The 17,725-nt window shown below is 43.8% G+C and overlaps 1 long non-coding RNA gene across 2 annotated transcripts; it reads right to left on the reverse strand.

Annotated features, from left to right (window-relative positions):
• Positions 1-243: 243 nt before the first annotated feature.
• LOC146175210 (uncharacterized) lies at positions 244-15,280 on the reverse strand. Of its 2 annotated transcripts, none has more exons than XR_014702149.1 (5): positions 15,021-15,280; positions 13,791-13,879; positions 13,023-13,077; positions 9,181-9,249; positions 244-391 (listed from the first exon to the last, which is right to left on the reverse strand). It is a non-coding gene; the product is annotated as an uncharacterized LOC146175210 (long non-coding RNA). The 2 variants fall into 2 exon arrangements; XR_014702150.1 differs by having other exon boundaries at positions 9,158-9,249.
• Between the last annotated feature and the right edge of the window lie 2,445 nt (positions 15,281-17,725).

Here is a 17,725-nt window from a genome sequence, read left to right on the forward strand (position 1 = left end):
GCCCGAGGATGTGGGATCGAATCCTGGCCGCAGCAGCAACTTTTCGATGGAGGTGGAAAGCAAGGCGCCTGAGTGCTGTGCAATGTCAGTGCACATTAAAGAACCCCAGGTGGTCGAAATTTCCAAAGCCCTCCACTATGGAGTCTTTCATAGTACTCGCAGCAAACAATTTCGGCCATATCATATCACACATTAAATCACAATACAGTCCATGGAAAAGAAATACGCCTATGCCACTCAATATCTATTTACAGAGTTTAATTTTCAAGAAACAGTGCTACAATACACCAATATATAGAGTAACAAAACACTGATCTCGTGCTAAACGAAAGCAAGTAGAAAGTCCGGACCGCAGATCTGGATAGGTTCCAAACTTTGGACGCAACGTGGACTGAAAAGGAAGAAAACAAGACACAAATTAAAGTAGGCTTTTTAACATTCCAATTAACAATCATATACTGCTACAAGAACTAGCTTTAGAAACCAGATGGTTCGTTCCTTCTTAACATGGTTATGAATGATGACAAAACAAAAGTAAAAAAGCTGAGCTGGAGTTGGAAACTGCAACGTCTGAAACGCCGTATTTGAAATGTAGACTATAGCAAAGCCACCAACCTGTAATGGAAACCACAATGGGGCATTCTGTTTTTTTATCTGATCCTGACATGAATATAATAGTTCCATTTTTCAGAATAAAGGAGTGCGGGTTAGAATCTTGGAAGCATATTTTTTTTTTTTTTTTATCAGAGAATGAGAAATGAAACATACTTCCCGTTTATGCATGAGGTTCCATAGCGTGCATCAAAGAAAGGATTGAACACGAGCGCTCGTGTTCTGTCCCTTCTTTAATGTGCACAATGGAACCTCATGTAGATTACCCACTAGCCCGAACCCTGACCCTTCCTGTTTATGATTCTTTACTTGCTTTCTTCAATGCACTCGCTGCATTGTTGAATTTGTGACGCAAAAAACTCTGGACCAAAGAGTAAGGTAGGTGGGGAAATTTTGACATCGCATGAACTGAAGAGGAAGGAAACAAGACACAAATTAAAGCCCTCTTTTTAACATTTAAAACAATCAAATACTGTAACAAAATAATAAATACTGTAAGCTGTAACAAATATGGCAGCCCATTTTACGCAAAATAAGTGAATAAAATTCTCAAATGCAGCCCGAATCTGGCCAGGTTAGATATACCAGTACCGCCCTTCTAAAAGCCGGTGTCATGATCACAGCTGACCGCATGCTTTCGTTGATTTATAAATGCAAGAATGAACAACTCTCGCAAAAAAAAAAAAAAAAGATAAATGTGCCGCTTCTTAACATTCGCATCCACCATAGCTTATGCTACTCCGCACGTTCAGACGACAAGGACGGTCGACTCTGGCAAAAAAACAAGAAAAAAAAAAACTCCGCTTCTTAACGTCCGCCCTAATCCATACTAATTTACAAAGAAATTTTGTTTTTACACAGCAGCATTTATATATAAAAAAAAACTGTTATATTACGAACTTCACTGCATGAAGAGTTTGTCTTTTAGCGGTGTAGAAAATACAAAACCCAAGTTTTCAAACCCTTCCCTTTCCGCTTAATCTTGAATGCATGCATTTGTGACTATAATACAAGCGAATTTGGAAGAAACAGCAAACGAAACAAGTAAAGCTTTGGTAACATACAATTGCATACCTCAAAATATCAGTACAGTTGAAATTTTCTGTGGAGCCAAGCTGCTCCAAACAGGTGCTCTACCATTAATTTTACCCACAGAAAACCTTTTGACCAAACTTGGGACATCTCAATTAAAATCCTGACTGACGGCTGGAGGTACAAACATTGCCATCAAAAATTATAATAAGCTTCATGTGTTGATACAACTGCCATGAAATGGGTGCTCCCACTCAATACGAAACCAATTGGCGCTGTGAATGTTTTAACGGTGCCTGAAAGCCTGCAACTGCATTGCAGGTATAATAGGAATGGGATGTGCAAACTGAAAGTCTCAGCAATATAGACCACCAAGTTCAGTTTGATTCTTGTACTATAAGTTCTCAATGGTTTTCTCACATGAATGCAAACTAGCGCCCATATTGTAAACGTGCCTCGACTCGACGCTCTACCACCAGTGCTTGGAGTGGAGAAAACAGCCACTCCTCCACTTCAGGGCCAATTAGGATTCATGAATCCAACTCGGCATTTCCTCTGACAAGTTCTCTCTCTACTCGAAGCAGCGCAAATGGCGTATGGGGATGAAATTAAGGCGTACTTTTGGCCCGAAAACTGTGTGCTAAAGTAGCACGCTTAGTTTTTCATGTTGAGTCAACAACCTTCGCAAGCAAGTTCGATGTTAAGAGCATAGTGGAACTTGTTTTGCGGGCTAGATGAAAAGGGTGGCTGTGAAAAACTACCAAAAATGCTTTTGCGCCTGGCAACAGTCGCTGCTGGTGACAGAGTTTTATTTCTTTGGTGTGAGATCTTCTCGCCCTTTGCTGCTTTGCCTTTTTTTTTTTATTGCCATGCTTTGACAGACATCAAAATACATTTGAAAAAAAAAAAAAAAGTAAAAGCCGGCACTTTCTATGAACATGGCTTTGGCCTTCAGAGGGCTCGGGGGCAAACGGTGAAAACCAGCATGCTGCTTCACAGTGCGTTTCAGCGCATACACACTGAATTCGGAGCCCTAACTGAAAATGTGCTTGAAGAGAATGCCTTCGCTGGCAGCGAATATCTTTCCGTAGGACAAGCACACCAATGCACTCCCTCGACAGTGCCGCGCGTCCGAAGACGCACTACGTACCCTCAGGTGACAGGCAAGCCATTAATGCGTGGGGTGCAGCACAGATGTCCGCACAGCCCCACCGCGCCTTCGGTGCACCCCAGCTTACTGCATGTGACATGCTGTTCCCCCACGACAAGTTTGCCGCCGTTCATCAGACAAGGCGAGCTATGGAAGGAGTGCGCCTCCCCCACAGCTCGAGCCCACCTGCAAGCAAGCTCACCATTAACCGTGAAATGCGCGCCTCAACTTTGCACTCAGTAGGCTCCGAAAAGTTGTTCACTTCATCGGCAACGACTTGAAATGTACCCACACCACAGACGCATAATGCGATAATCAATTACAGTACTGGTACCGGCGGCTGATCACAGTTATAAAAGCTCGGCACGGGCAGCAAGAGGCTACGGCCACACCTGTAAAACTATAACGTGCCAGATGTCCTGGGTCGCTGTCGCTTTCAGCCAATGCTTTAGAGAAAGGTTTGGTGCATCCTCGTCATATCCACTTTCGTGAAGTTTGGTATACCGGTAGAACAAAGTCCACACAGCGAGCAAACGATGTGATGTCCTCAGTGTTTACAAGTGGAGTGGTCGAGGAGCGGCGCCAAGGCAGCGGCACTGCGGACTAGAGATTCTTGAGAAAACTCGAGTTCTCTCTGCCACTGTTGGGAGTTATTCGAGTGGAGGTTGTTTTCTGAAACGAAAAACGGGCCTCGGGGGCCGCTTGGAGTAGAAGTTAGAGTGAAGGCGCAGTCGTGAATATGGCGGTAAGACTAACTGCCACATTCACGACATGCCTTCACTGCAACTTCTACTCCAGGCCGCTTGGAGCGGCAGATCTGTTTTTTGTTTCTTTTTTTTGCCAGAGTCGACCATCCTTATAGTCTGAACGTGCGGCGTAGCATAAGCTTTGATAACTCTGATCAGCTGCCGGTACCAGTACTGTAATTGATCATCGCATTACACTTTTGTGGCATGGGCACATTTCAAGTCGTCACTGGTAAGCGAAAGTTTCGTGGCTTGCCCTGCGCGATGGCTTCCCCAGACGACGGTGGACTTGCAGGGGAGCAGTGTGTTACATGCAGTAAATTGGGGGAACTGGAGGTGCGGAGAAGCTGTGCGGACATCTGTGCTGCACCCCACGCATCAGTGCCTTGCCCATCGCAGTCGAAGAAGCGCATTCATTCACTCATCCTACAGAGCGATATTTGCAGTCAGCAAAGGGCATGGCTCTTCAAGCAGGTTTTCAATTATGGCTCCGAACTTGTCCGAAAGAGACTGGGCAATCAATGAACAGAAGGATAAATGAACATCGGGCAGACACAGGCAAAAACCTCCCAAAAGCAGCTTCCCAGCATTTCAATCAGATGGGCCGTAAGGTTATTGAAATTTATTTATTCTCCATGTTGGGCTTTAAATCTTCAAGGGACACAAAATATAGGGTGGCATATCTAATCCATAAATTTAGAAGATTGGAACCAACAGGAGCAAATATTGTTACGTGGAAACTATGTATTTACAGTATATTTACAACAGCCTCAACAAGCATAGCCGCGAGCAGCAACATGGAACCAGGCCCACTTTGTTGTCATCTCCTTGTCCCTTCCAAGAGGCAAGTGAAGGAAACACTTCGTTGTCGTTATCTTGCAACAATATCTTGAAAGAAGCATTAGTATTCCTTAAATATATTTCCTCTCTGCCACAACTAGTCATGACAACAATCCCATAAAGTGTAAATAGTACACTTTATTCATAGCATATGTACAGCCGTCCTGATTTTTAACAATATAGCGCGAGCGTCGACCAAACTGCTGCTCAGCGCCTTATAACGGCGATAAGCATGCAACACGGCGAGAGTTCGCGCACGCGCACGAAGAGAGAGCGTCTTCTGCTACGCTGTTCGGATCACAAAAACACACGCCCTGCCCCAGTATCTGTTTGCGACGTTCCACATTCTTGCGCATGCACGAACTCTCGCCGTGTTGCACGCCTATCGCCGTTATAAGGCGCTGACCAGCAGTTTGGTCGATGCTCGCGCTATATTGTTAAAAATCAGGGCGGCTGTACATACTCTGTATCCCCGCCCCCCTCCTGTAATAGCAAAAGCTCCAAGTGTTTTTTCAAACATGTTCGTTTCTCATTACTTCTTACTTTGGTTCCCCCTTAAATCGTTTCAGATAATGCCATGCTTGGCAGGTATACAGTGAAAGCTCGTTAATTCACAACTCGTTAATTCGAAATTTTGGATAATTCGAAATAGTCATCGTGGTCCGGTCCGCAGTGCATAGAAGTCTATGCGCGTAACAGCTCGTTAATTCACTCAAAAATTGGCGCCGCCACCCATAATTCGAACTGCGCGCCGCCAAGCGGCGCTGTTAAAAACCATCGTTGGAAGCTTTCACGGCAGAACGATAGATGGCACAACCATCGGGGCGCCGCTAGGGTGCTGGAACAAGTACTAAACAGTCTTTCCTGCCGCGACTCCTTCGAGGAACGACGTTTTAGTGTTATCGACCACGGTTTCGTGTTGCATTTCGTGAGCCCTCGTTTTGCACGCCGCTTGTTGTGAGCTTGTGTCCGCGAGATGTGTTCGCGTGGGAAATACTGTGCCAAGACGGTGAAGGAGAAAGTGGTTATTTTACGCGAGGTGGATGAACGGAAGGCCAGCAAAGTGGAAATCGCGAAAAGGCACGGGATTCCACCAAGCACGTTGTCGACGTACGTCCGAAACAGGAAGGCCATCGAGGATGCCTATGAAGCCGAAGATTTCGCCAGCAACAGAAAAAGGCTTCGGTTAGCCATGTATCCGGAAATTGAGACCGCTGTGATCACGTGGGTGAAAGAAATGAGAAGCGCTGACATTCCACTGAGCGGCCCAATTATCATGGCGAAGGCGGCCGATTTCGCCCTGTGCTTGAATGTGGAAGATTTTGTCGCCTCCGAAGGATGGGTTCACCGCTTTAGAGACAGACATAATCTTGTCTTCCGGGTGTTGTCTGGAGAAGCCAAAGTGGATGCAGAAACTTGTGCCACATGGCGAAGCGGTGCTCTGCAGCAGTACTTAGAAAGCTACTCGGCACATGATATATTCAATGCTGATGAGACGGCTTTGTTTTATAAGCTCCAGCCCGACAGAACAGTAACATTTAAAGGGGACAGCTGCGCTGGCGGCAAGCGAAGCAAAGAGCAGATTACTGTTCTGGTCGCCGCTAATATGACCGGGACGGAGAAGGTCCCTCTTTTTGTTGTCGGCAAGGCACATAAGCCTAGATGTTTCAAGAACATTAGGACGCTGCCGACGGAATACTCCGCCAACAGCAAGGCGTGGATGACGGGCGAATTGTTTAAAAAATGGCTCTTGAAATTCGATCGGAGGATGGAGCTAGGGAAGCATCAAGTTCTCCTCATTGTGGATAACTGCTCGGCACACAAAGTCGACGCCGAGCTGAAAGCCACAAGGCTCGTCTTTTTTCCCGCCAACACGACTGCGGCCTTGCAGCCGATGGATCAGGGGGTGATCAGAAACATCAAATGTTTCTATAGGCGCCACATGATCAAGCGCATGACATTGTGCACTGGAAACCAGAAGACCAGCACCATCACATTGCTCACAGCAATGCACATGTTGGTGCGTGCATGGGAGCAGGTCACGCCGTCCACAATTGCAAACTGCTTCCACCACTGTGGCTTTGCTGCCGGAAGTATGAAAGAAAGTGGCGACGATGGGAGTCCGGAGCCTCTGCCTGCGGCTGTGCTGCAGGACGTCAGTTTTGATCATTACGTTGGAGTAGACAGCGATACAGCAGTGTGCGGTGCCCTAAGTGATGAGGACATTGTCGCTGAAATTGTTGGGGAGCAGTCTGTCCCAGAAGAGGCAGAAGACGAGGACGACGACGAGGAGCAAGAGCCCGTGTGTCCATCCGCGGCAGAAGTTATGGGAGCGCTGAATGTCGCGCGCCTTTTCTTCAGCTTTGAAGAGGGGGAAGAAGACTCCCTGCGTCGCATTCGCATGCTAGAAGACCGAGTGAGTACAGTAGCCCTCAGAGAGAAGAAGCAGAAGATGATAACAGACTTTTTTGCTAAATAAATGTTTTTCGTGCCCTCCGGGCATCAAACGCCTTCATTTTTGCTCACTTTCATTAGTTCGAATTTTGGTTAATTCGAACTGGCCTGGCGGCCCCGTGGAATTTGAATTAACGAGCTTTTACTGTAGTATACTCTGATTTGTTGTTATTTTAATTTTTTTTGTCCTTCTCTCCCCTTTCCAAAACCTCTTGATAGCTGTTCCCATGCAGCTAGCTGTATTGCTTATCAGGTCCCTTTGGAATGCTTGTCCCTTTCAATGTATGAAGGAGCACTGAACAAGGGTAAAAGGGGTACAAGAATGCTGAATTGGGTGAGTTGGTGCGTTTGCATTTGTCCTTGTCTTCTTTGCGCTACGTTTCCTAAAATGTAAAAGGGGTACATCTCAGTTTGCAGGTCGAGCCAACGTTTCGACAAGTGGACTTGTCTTCGTCTGGGCAAAGCGATGATCAGTGGCAGGGGTTTAAATACGCTGTTGCTTCCAAAGAAGAAAAGCTGTGGAGGTGAAAGTGGGTGAGAATAAAGCAGGTGAAGGAGTGGGGAGGGGAAGATGGGTGAGAAGATGAGAAGAAAGTAGGTCATGGAGTGAACGAAAAAAACATCTTCAGTATGTATTTCTCAGCCTGGAACCAGGGATCCTGTGGCCAGCAAAAGAAGTAAAACAGCATACCAGGAAAAACTACAATACCGGGTAGATGATTAGTCACCACTTAAGAGAATCCCTTAAGTATATTCCCTATGCAATATAACTATTCGGGGAAACAATCCCACATAGCGTTAATTGTACAGTTTATTCACAACGCATGTACACTCTATTCCCTTCTGCAATAGCATAAGCTGTACATGCTTCTCCAAACACATTTCCCCCTTATCACTTGTTGCTTGAGTTTGTCCTCAAACTTTTTCTTTTGCATGTCATTTGTGGTTCACTGTGCAGTTATTATCCTGTGACTTTGTACTAACCTACATGCTTCTCCAAACACATTTCCCCCTTATCACTTGTTGCTTGAGTTTGTCCTCAAACTTTTTCTTTTGCATGTCATTTGTGGTTCACTGTGCAGTTATTATCCTGTGACTTTGTACTAACCCCCCCCCCCCCCCCACCACCACCACCACCAGCTTTGCAGAAAGTTTTAAGAATTGGCCCCCTTAGATATATTCCTTATCAGGGCCCTTTGCAAAGCCTGTCCCTCTTAAGTGGTGACAAATCATCTACCTGGTATTTTAGTTTTTCCTGGTATGCTGCTTTTCCTTCTTTTGCAGGCCACCACAAGATCCCTGGTTCCAGGCTGAGAAATACATACTGAAGATTTATTTATTTTTTCACTGCATGACCTACTTCCTTCTCACCCATCCTCCCCTCCACACTCCTTCACCTACTTTCTTCTCACCCACTTTCCCCTCCTAATCTTTTCTTCTTCGAAAGCAAAAGAATATTTAAACCCTTGCCAGTGATAATCACTTTGCCCAGACGAAAACAAGTCCACTTGTCGAAACGTTGGCTCGACCTGTGAACTCAGGCGCACCCCTTTTACCCTTGTTCAGTACTTCTTCATACCGGGTAAACCATCTTCCTTTCGTTCTACCTGTCCCCTTTCAAGAAACACGTGTCAGCATCGAACCTGCTTTAGGTGCTGACAATCGTTTACTTTGCATATTAAATTTTCTTGCTGCTGCTGCTTTTCTTTTTTTTTTTTTTTTTTTTTCATGTGATGATGAAAGCACTGGTTCCATGCTCATAGAAATTCATACCCAAGGAAACATTCTTTCACTTCTCGCCCTGCTTCTTTCTCCCCCCCCCCCCTCCCCCCTCCCTAGATTGTCTTCTTCGGAAGCAAAACCGTATTTAAAACCTCCACCAGTAATTGTGCTGCCCAGACGAAGACAAGTCCCCTTGTCGAAATGTTGGCTCGGCTTGCTAACTGAGGCTCCCCCTCTACACTTGTTCAGTGCTCTTTCATCCTACAAGCGAATTCCCTACTTTGATCTAATAGATGTGCCACCTTCATGGTCCCAACAGCGCAACAAACATTGTTTAGACTTGATGTTAAATTCTTCTGTTCATAGTAAAACTGAAGGTGTATCTGGGATGATTAGATTTCTTACTGCTTAGACTGTGCAGCTCTGTCAGGTCAATTTTCAGTGCCCCAATGAGGCATTTACACTACCCAACTTGACACACAGTACTTTCCGAGAGAATCATGCTTAGCAACGGGTATAAAAAAATAATGCAGAATAGGTGCCTCTTATAAAGGGCTACAGGTTAACTTAATTTTCATTGCATCAGTTGATCAACACTTACAGGACAGCCAAAACACTCAGTACCTCCAGTATTTCCTGCTGCTGCACCAGCCATCCCAGAAGTATTGAAGACGTCAACAAGTTCTGGCAACTCTATAAAACAACAGATCATTACAGAAAGAAAACATGAGCAACACTGCACATTGGAGCTTCAGATGGGTGAAGTTTAAATTTCGCAAACTTATTTAGCTACCGACAGCACAGAGCAACACAAAGATGCTACTCAGCTAGAAATCATTTGCACTATGTCGTGCAGCAACCAACAATGCTACTGAGTAAAACTTATTTGCCTTTGTCTGGGCCTTAGAAAATAACCTTTTTTTTTTTTTTTTTCATTTGCTCCTGCACAAGGTCTGCAGACATAATCAGAAAGGTATCACTTGCAGAGTTTAGAAATCGTCCTTGAGGTGGCACCACAAAAGGCAGCTATGTATTGTACAACCAACGCCGATTGAGCTACCACTGCACAGCACCAACTATAAGATTGGAATGCAAGGAGGCAGTGTCCATATTCCAGTGTACATAAAGCAATACCTACAGGAAGAAGGTGTGCCTACATACGCACCCGCCAGCTGCTCAGTTAAATGGACTCACTTGCTCAAAATAATGCGCAATGGTCTCAACTGCCTCAGATGAAACAGACAAAGCGAGCACTCAAAATATTCAAAGTGCATTCTGAATGAGTGAGCCCAAGAAAATTTGCACTTTTCTTTCTAGATACAAGATTTCTGGTTCCCAATTCAACGAAAATGTTTGTACTCTAAAAAAGTAGTCGCATACAGTGCTAAGTCTGAACGACAAGCACTGTATCGCAACAGTGCTCAGATAACAACATTTTAGCGCACATTATTTGGATTACATAACTGGTATCAAAGCCTCCCTTGACCTTCACCCACTGGAAATTCCGACGGAAAATTGCACAACTTTGTCCTCATTGACCAAACTTGCTCTTAGAGTTGCCACTAGGCACTTCTTGTTGCCATTAAAATTCAATGAGCGTTCAGCGTCTTCATGGTCACACTGATGCTTTCAACAGGTCCTTTTTTCCTAGACCAATTGCAGCATGGAATAAATTATCCGAATCAATAGCCTCCAAGCATGACATTTAAATTTACGGCTATACTTGCTGCCGATCTAAACGAACAACTACAATGGTTTCCTTTCTGTGCAATTTTTATTCTTTCGATTTTATGTGATTGTGGTCTATGTAAGCATTTGTTTTTGCTCTTATACTGCCATAGTCTGTTTTAGGAGTTCTTGAATTGTGCTCAGGTACAATTTATGGTATTCTTGTATTGCTGTTGTATTACTGCATTGTAGCGCCTGTTCTCGTTTTTCATTTCCTGACCGCTGATACATATGTTATCGATCCCCCCCCCCCCAATGTAATACCCCACTTGGGGCCTTTAAGGGATAGAAAAGGATGATGATAATGATGATGAGACAGACTATTTGGCTGGCAGAAAATGTCTGCTCCTTTCCAGCTCTTCAACACAGTAAAGGTTATGTGAACGCATAACTTTTTCTATCACGCAAACAAGACAGGCAGTCTTGTGCTCGTGCCAATAACTTTGGCATGTAATTATGCGACATAGTACAGCTAGAAGCAATATAGGAGAGAACACAGGAGCACGTGGCCTCCACACTTTGCAAAGTGCTGCCACCGACATGTGATCAGAATCAGCAGTAAAGGCGCACGCAAAGTAAGCTTGGACGGCTCCTCTTTCCGAGGATGCCCTTTACATTATTTCTTTAAACAAAGAAATAAGTGGTCAGTGGTACCATATACTCATGGATTGACCCATAATTTGATGAAGATTGGACACAGACATGGCATCCGGATTGTGTCCTGCGACATAAAACAGAGCCAAAGGCAAGTTTGCTCGAGTGAATAACCAGGAGTTTAAGTCTAGATGCCTAACTGCGCACCGGACAAGGTACTCCGATTGTATCGAGGGGATTGTCTACCAGATTCTCTTACATAGTAGGAAGCAATACATTGATTAAAACTTCCTGCTGGGCGAGTTGGTAGTTCATCTTGATGTAGGGTTTTTTTTTTTTTTTTTTTTTGCGTTAAAAAAAAAAAAATCTACATCAAGCAGTACATTGGACAAACAGGAAGATTCATTAATGACAAAATTAGAGAGCACGCTGCAGCAATATCGGAGAAGTCAGACACCAACCTCGCAGTGCACTGCAGAGGCTGCTTTATTTGTATTTGCAAAGACCAAAAATGTCCAGCTGACCTTCACAATGTGATGGTTTTGAGAAGGAATAAGGACAGGTTAACAAGGGAAATTTTCGAAGCACGTGCAATCAGGAGCTCGGAAGACCAGTGTGTTACCACGCCTTCAGTGGTACTGTTGAAAAAGGAATCAGATTACGCTTGTTGGCAGGATGTTAAAGATAAGGAATAAGTTAGCTGCAGAGGTAAAGTGAAGGGAGAAAAGATGCGCGGGTTCAGATCAATATAGTTGTCAGTGCAGCGTTGTCCTTGTGTCTGTGTGCGCTTCTTCGGTTTTGTTCCCCTGCTCTGCTGCCTCCTTCCAAGATGTTACACCAATTAGCTCAACATTCTACTCTATTATTGTTCAACTGAGTGATTTCATGTGAAAACCAAAGCCTTGAATGTACACAGCATTGCGCTCCACTGTTTAGGGTATTTAAAAGGCAATAGATGAGAAATGTATGTGACAGTCAAGCACAGCAAAACTGAACATGCCGCGCCTACATTTCTTGCCATCACTCCCTTGTGTTTCGCCCTGCAGCTCGGAAATTTCTTTCTTTCCCTACTTCTTGCTACGCTTTTCCGCTCTTTTACTTCTGAGTGAACTGCACCATCTTCCTTCCATATTCATAGCCACCTTTACTTTTTTATCCTATGCACTGCATTCTTTCCTTCACGGTTCTAAGGCTTATGTAAAGTTGGCTCCTTAGTGTTGGTGAGCCTGATGATAAAGCCATTAAAAAAGCAGTTTTGCATTTTTTTTTTTTATATCTGCCCTTCGATTCTAAGTAGTGCGTGTGCAGTGATGTAATTTCAAGGGAAGTACATCCCCGTGGCCAGGTGCACTTTACGACAACTGATTGTTACCAAAAATGTTTTTACCATTTAGGCAAAAGATGTCACTTATGGAAGAGGAACTGGGACTTCAGTTTCATTTTACTATATCCGAGTTTACTATAGTGGGGTTCCACTGTATTAGCACTGCGCTGCATGTTCGTTTATTGTTAGTTTCGCTGAGCTAAGACAGTGCACTCTTAGACAGGCCCTCCAATGGTTAACCGGCTTCAAGACATAGCAATAAATGAACCAGCTGTGAATGGACCCCTTTCTAAGTCAAGCCAGAGCTTTGAAATCAATACTGGGTTGCAGGCAGTCACAAATTTGCAGTGATGGCAGATAGGACTGGGACAGGCATTGAAAAACATTCCTCATCATATGTCTAATTCTGCACATGCACCATGCCAATCATTTAATGTGCCAGAGAGTGCCATGTAATGATTGATCACAGGCCTTTAATTGTGACACTCAATTGTACCGTGAAAATCCTTCCCCATTTACAAAAGTAATCATTAGCTGTAACATGACCTGTAGAAATTGACAGAGAGCTGAGGCTGTGTGATCACTACATGCATAATATGATGCTACATTCCCAGGCCATTAAAATTGCAAACAAGCCATTCATTTCTCCAGTAGACACAATATGAAAAATTTTTGACTGATTTTAACTCTTATTTATGTGGAGGATCATAATATTGCAAAAGTGTATTGCCAATGACAATTTTTTATTCAATATGAGTTATGCATAGATAAATAAGCCTTCTAACTACTTCAACATAGCCAAAAACATGTAGTTGCTTACCTTTTGATCTAATTCCAGCCTAAGATGCTGTCTCCCCCTTTCGTTTTCCTGGCTTCTATTATACAAAAAAGAAACACCATAATTTTTTTTTTTTTCAAAAATGAGGTTTAACTGCTTAAACACAAACAATTTAGAACTGATTCCTAGCTTTTAACAAGCAGCAGTCATTGATCAATAAGAGGCCTGGAGGAATGTAAGAGACTAATGGTATAATGAAGAATGCAATTTGAACATTATTTTCAATAGCAAGCTGTGGTACTTAAGAGAATAGTGAAAGCTTAGCATCAACACTAAGGCAACAGGTGATGCCACCAAGCTGCCCATTAAGGCTCAGAAAAATAATTTATTTTGCCAATGTACTGCATGTTAAACTCGCTGAAATTGGTGTGCCAGACTTACTGAATAACATAAAAAGCTTTCTGCTGAATAATTTGACAATCTACCAGCTCCAAGATGCTGTGGAGCTGGCCGATACACATGGGGTTCACGACCACCCTGTACAGGATTTCTGGCTCAAACAGGCTTCTGCAGCACACTGCTAACTCGAATAAGGAAGTTGCTACATGATGATCTTAAAACATATCTTAATGGCCTGCAGATCTATTTAATTTCTGACTCTGTCTCAGGGATTAGATTGCAAACGTAAGCATTTTATGCTGTTGTCAAAGAAGGAAAACAATACATTTTTACAGAAATCTAAAAAGCAATACAAAACATTTTCTCATTATGGTCTATAACACACGAATGGAAGGTACAGAAGACAGAAACCTTGCTGGTCTTCAGTCGATGGGCATCACCATATCCCTCCTCTTCCTCAAGCATTGCATTCAGTAATATTTCCAGATTGCTGCGCACAGCTAGGAAGAAGAAAACCTATTAGCAGACATTCTCATACCCGTCTTTGCTTCACTCTATATTATGGCTTGTGAATGACATCACTTGCCTTAACATACAAATGGCACAGTTCAAAATTGAGCTCTTGCTCTGAAAAAGCAATGACTACGTTCATATTTGTTTTTACATATCGAACACCCTGGGCGGGGACACTTATATCCCCACCCACGGTGTCCGATATGCAAGAACAAAAATGTTGAAGCCGACATTCACCACTTGATGTGGGAGTGCCCAGCACTGAAATTGACACGAATCCGGCACTTGGCGATAGCTAGCCTACCAGCAAACAATCCTGCCTCGTATATCACCTGGACGGAGGGACATCATGCTCACTCCTTCACTTCATAAAATCACCCAACCTTTTTCCATTAATTTAATCATTTCTTCATTCTTCATCTCATACCCTACTGATGCCCTTAGGCAGTAAATATCGTTAAAAAAAAAAAAAAAAAAAACAGACGGCACAAGCAGGCAATGTACTTTCCGGTTCTAACCAAAAAACATTGATAAACATTCGCCGGTAAAAAAATTACGGCATCTGAAAAACCCAATAACGCCGGTTTTTGGTATCTAGGACCAGTTCTTGACGAAAAACTTTCCTCTTCCGTCCCTTCAGAGTACAGAAACAAGCATAAAGTATTTTAACCATGGCTCCACTTGTTTACGTCACTGCAAAATCCGGACACTGCGATATGTGCCAAAAGTCTTTCTGTGGTGTGACATCGTATTTTTTTCTCCCTTAATACCAACGTTGGGGAAAAAAAAAAAAAAATACTGCACTGTCGACATGTTGAGTACTACGTGCATGCCCCTTCTCCCCAAGGAGGGCCGTAAATATAAATAACCAAAGAACCTGGGAGACCCTGCACAGCTCTGACCCTGAGACCCAGCTGGGCGCGATCAACCTGACCGAAGAACAACGCGCACCAGCCAGCATCCGAGGCGAAGCGCCAGACGCGGGTGGAGGAGATACGCGAAGTCTATTCCTCCTTCTTGATAAACATGCATGCATACCGCCACAGCGAAATAGCAACGCTATCTGGCTCAATGCAAGGGCGCCAGTTCTACATCTGCAAAAAATACAATAACAGTCTGTATACTTACGGCTGAACTTGACAGCTTGCGCGACGAGCAGCTTTGATGAGCCAGTTGCCCGCCGTTTTTTATCCTCTCGGGCCAGGCAACGTTTATCCGATTGACCTTCTGTGAAGGGCCGCTGAACGTCGGCAAGGTTTTTGAGTTACGTTTGACGACTGCGTCGTGCCCCTGAATTACATTAACATACTCTACAGCAAAAGACTCATCGGGAAATTGGAACAGCGCGAACTTGAACAAGGTATCACATGTCGCCAAAGGATCCCAAAATGGCCTAATCGCACGTGTGTCGCACCCGCCACCTATAAGGAGTAAATAATGTTTCTGTCTCTTCTTTTAGTAGTAACTCACACCATTTAGCCCAAATATAGCCCTTGTTATTCTATTTTAACGATCTTTTTCCTCATTTATTTTTTTTTTTTTTCACTTATGACATCTTTTTACCATGTATACAAGCATCGCCTCCGAGATCACCAAACGGTGATCTCGGAGGCCGTAATACAAGCAACTTTTTTATATATTTATTTTTCAAATTTTATAGGCCTACACGACACATTTTTGTCTCGCTTGACATTGACACACACAATGTTCTTACACAGCTCCTTCTGCATCTGCTTTTGTGTCTGCTTAGGTTTTGTAACGCACCATAATGTGTACAGCTTCATATACAAAGGCGTAGCAATTTCATTATCAACTCCATTCTTATTTTATTTTTATTTTTTTGTCAATTAGCGGTCGCCGTCGTCAGACAAGTCGTACTGCATGTTGCTCCTTTTGCCCGGAAGTTAACGAAGAACTCGTCCGCAGCGTTATGAGGACGATTGTTCGAGAGGATAACAATTCGGCTTTCTCGCTGTCTCGGCATCAATTCACTAGAACTGCTAGCTGAGAGGCGCACACGACCACAAAACATCAGTCATGATGTATGTGCACCCCTCGAATGTATTCAGGAAAACAAAAGGGACGCAGGAGGTTTAGGAGGTATGATCTAGTCCTGAAAGTGGTATACGTGAGTCCCTCTTAATCACTTAAGTAAGAGACAGAGAAGATCGGCATCGTGGCCATCGTGGCCACGGACGTTCCGCCACGCTACACTCTGTGGCCATTTCAACGTGTTAGCAAACACATCGCAAGACATCGTCGCTACCGTATTCAGCTGATTGTAGTACATATGTGAAAGAGCATATGTGTGATCCGTACTAAGCTCGCCATACGTGTCTGACACGACGTCCCGTATATTTGCTTGTGTTATATACGTGATCGGGATTGGGGCAGGGGGTCGGTAGAACACTGCATGGGAACGGGCCGCGGGCCGGGGCTTTCTGTGTATACAGCTTCTTTCGGAAATGAAGGAAACCTGCCGCTGAATTTGGTCCAGTGATTTATTTGACGCCGAATAAAAGAAAGCGTATTGTAGACAAAGGAGTAAGATGTCTTCCCAAAACTCTCTCGACGAAACCTTTGCTTCTACAGATACTACTGCGCTACTGCCCTTAATTCTCTGTTGAGAATATTATTACTGTAAGTTTCTTTTTTTTTTTTTTGTCTCATCTTGGCTTATTTTTATGTACTGGCGGTAAGCAGTACATTTTTAAGGCGTCTGCGCATGCAGACTTTGTCGGGCCTGGGGCGGGCCTAGTGGAAACGCGGGCCAGGTACGCGCCTGGTTCATGTGTGCATGGGCCAGGCCCAGTCCCGGGCTTGGAGTTATGGGCCCGGGCTGGGCTCGGCCTTTAAACGGTGGGCATGGGCCGGGCCCGGACCGGAAAATCAGGTGCAGTGCTCTAGTCATGGGGTCGAGCGTGTGTTAATGCTGGAAGCATGAAAGCTTGCAGCGCGAACCCAGGACCCTTTTTGCAAGAAATTTCTATAAGCCAGCCAGATATATCAACTTGGAATTAAGTTCTATAAACAAATTAGACCATGCAATTTACCATGGCCCAGTCAAAAAAAGTCAATGGGTCCAATTGGGAATTTCCCAATTGAAATGAATTGGTCAAAAACCAATTGTGTTTTCGCCACCCATTGGGCCTGACCATTTGATATGAATTGGTGCTCCCCATTGGAAATAATTGGTCGCCCATGAAGACCAAATGGTTCACCAATTGAACTCAAATGGCATACCCATTGAGACCAAATGGTTTGAACTCACATAGCTGAAAAAAAAATGGAGATGCAATTTTAATGTTTTGTGTCCAAAAGTTATAGGGGAGCCGACTTCTATACAAGTGGAATTAAATTACATTTTTTTACAGAAATCATATATGAGGCATGCAAGCATTACACACACAGAACACAGATTCAATGTATATATCCACAGGCTGCAGACTTTTATACTCCATTCTTTGAACAGTGCTGCTGGGACCAGTGACACATCTTTGTTATTCGGAGTTAACTTATTTAATTATGCCTGAACTTAGAGTGAACAAGATATAATCAATTAATAAGACTAAGTGGCATATACTTTTTATAAGAACTTAAATTTTTCACTGTTGTCTCTTTATACAGGTATGTAAATCTGTGCACATCTCAGTCAAGGATATCACTGACTTGACTTTCCCAATTGGGAATGTTTGCTTAGGACCAATTAGAACCAATGGGAAGCCCAGTTGGAAGCCCAATTCGTTTCAAATGGGCGTCCCAATTGGGAGCGAATGAATCCCAATTGGGATGACCCGTTGGTTTCTCCAGTTCCAATTGGCACCCCCAAATGG

This window comes from Amblyomma maculatum, chromosome 11, assembly GCF_055883805.1.
Source record: "Amblyomma maculatum isolate TAMU_Amacu chromosome 11, ASM5588380v1, whole genome shotgun sequence".
NCBI classification, from domain to species: domain Eukaryota; kingdom Metazoa; phylum Arthropoda; class Arachnida; order Ixodida; family Ixodidae; genus Amblyomma; species Amblyomma maculatum.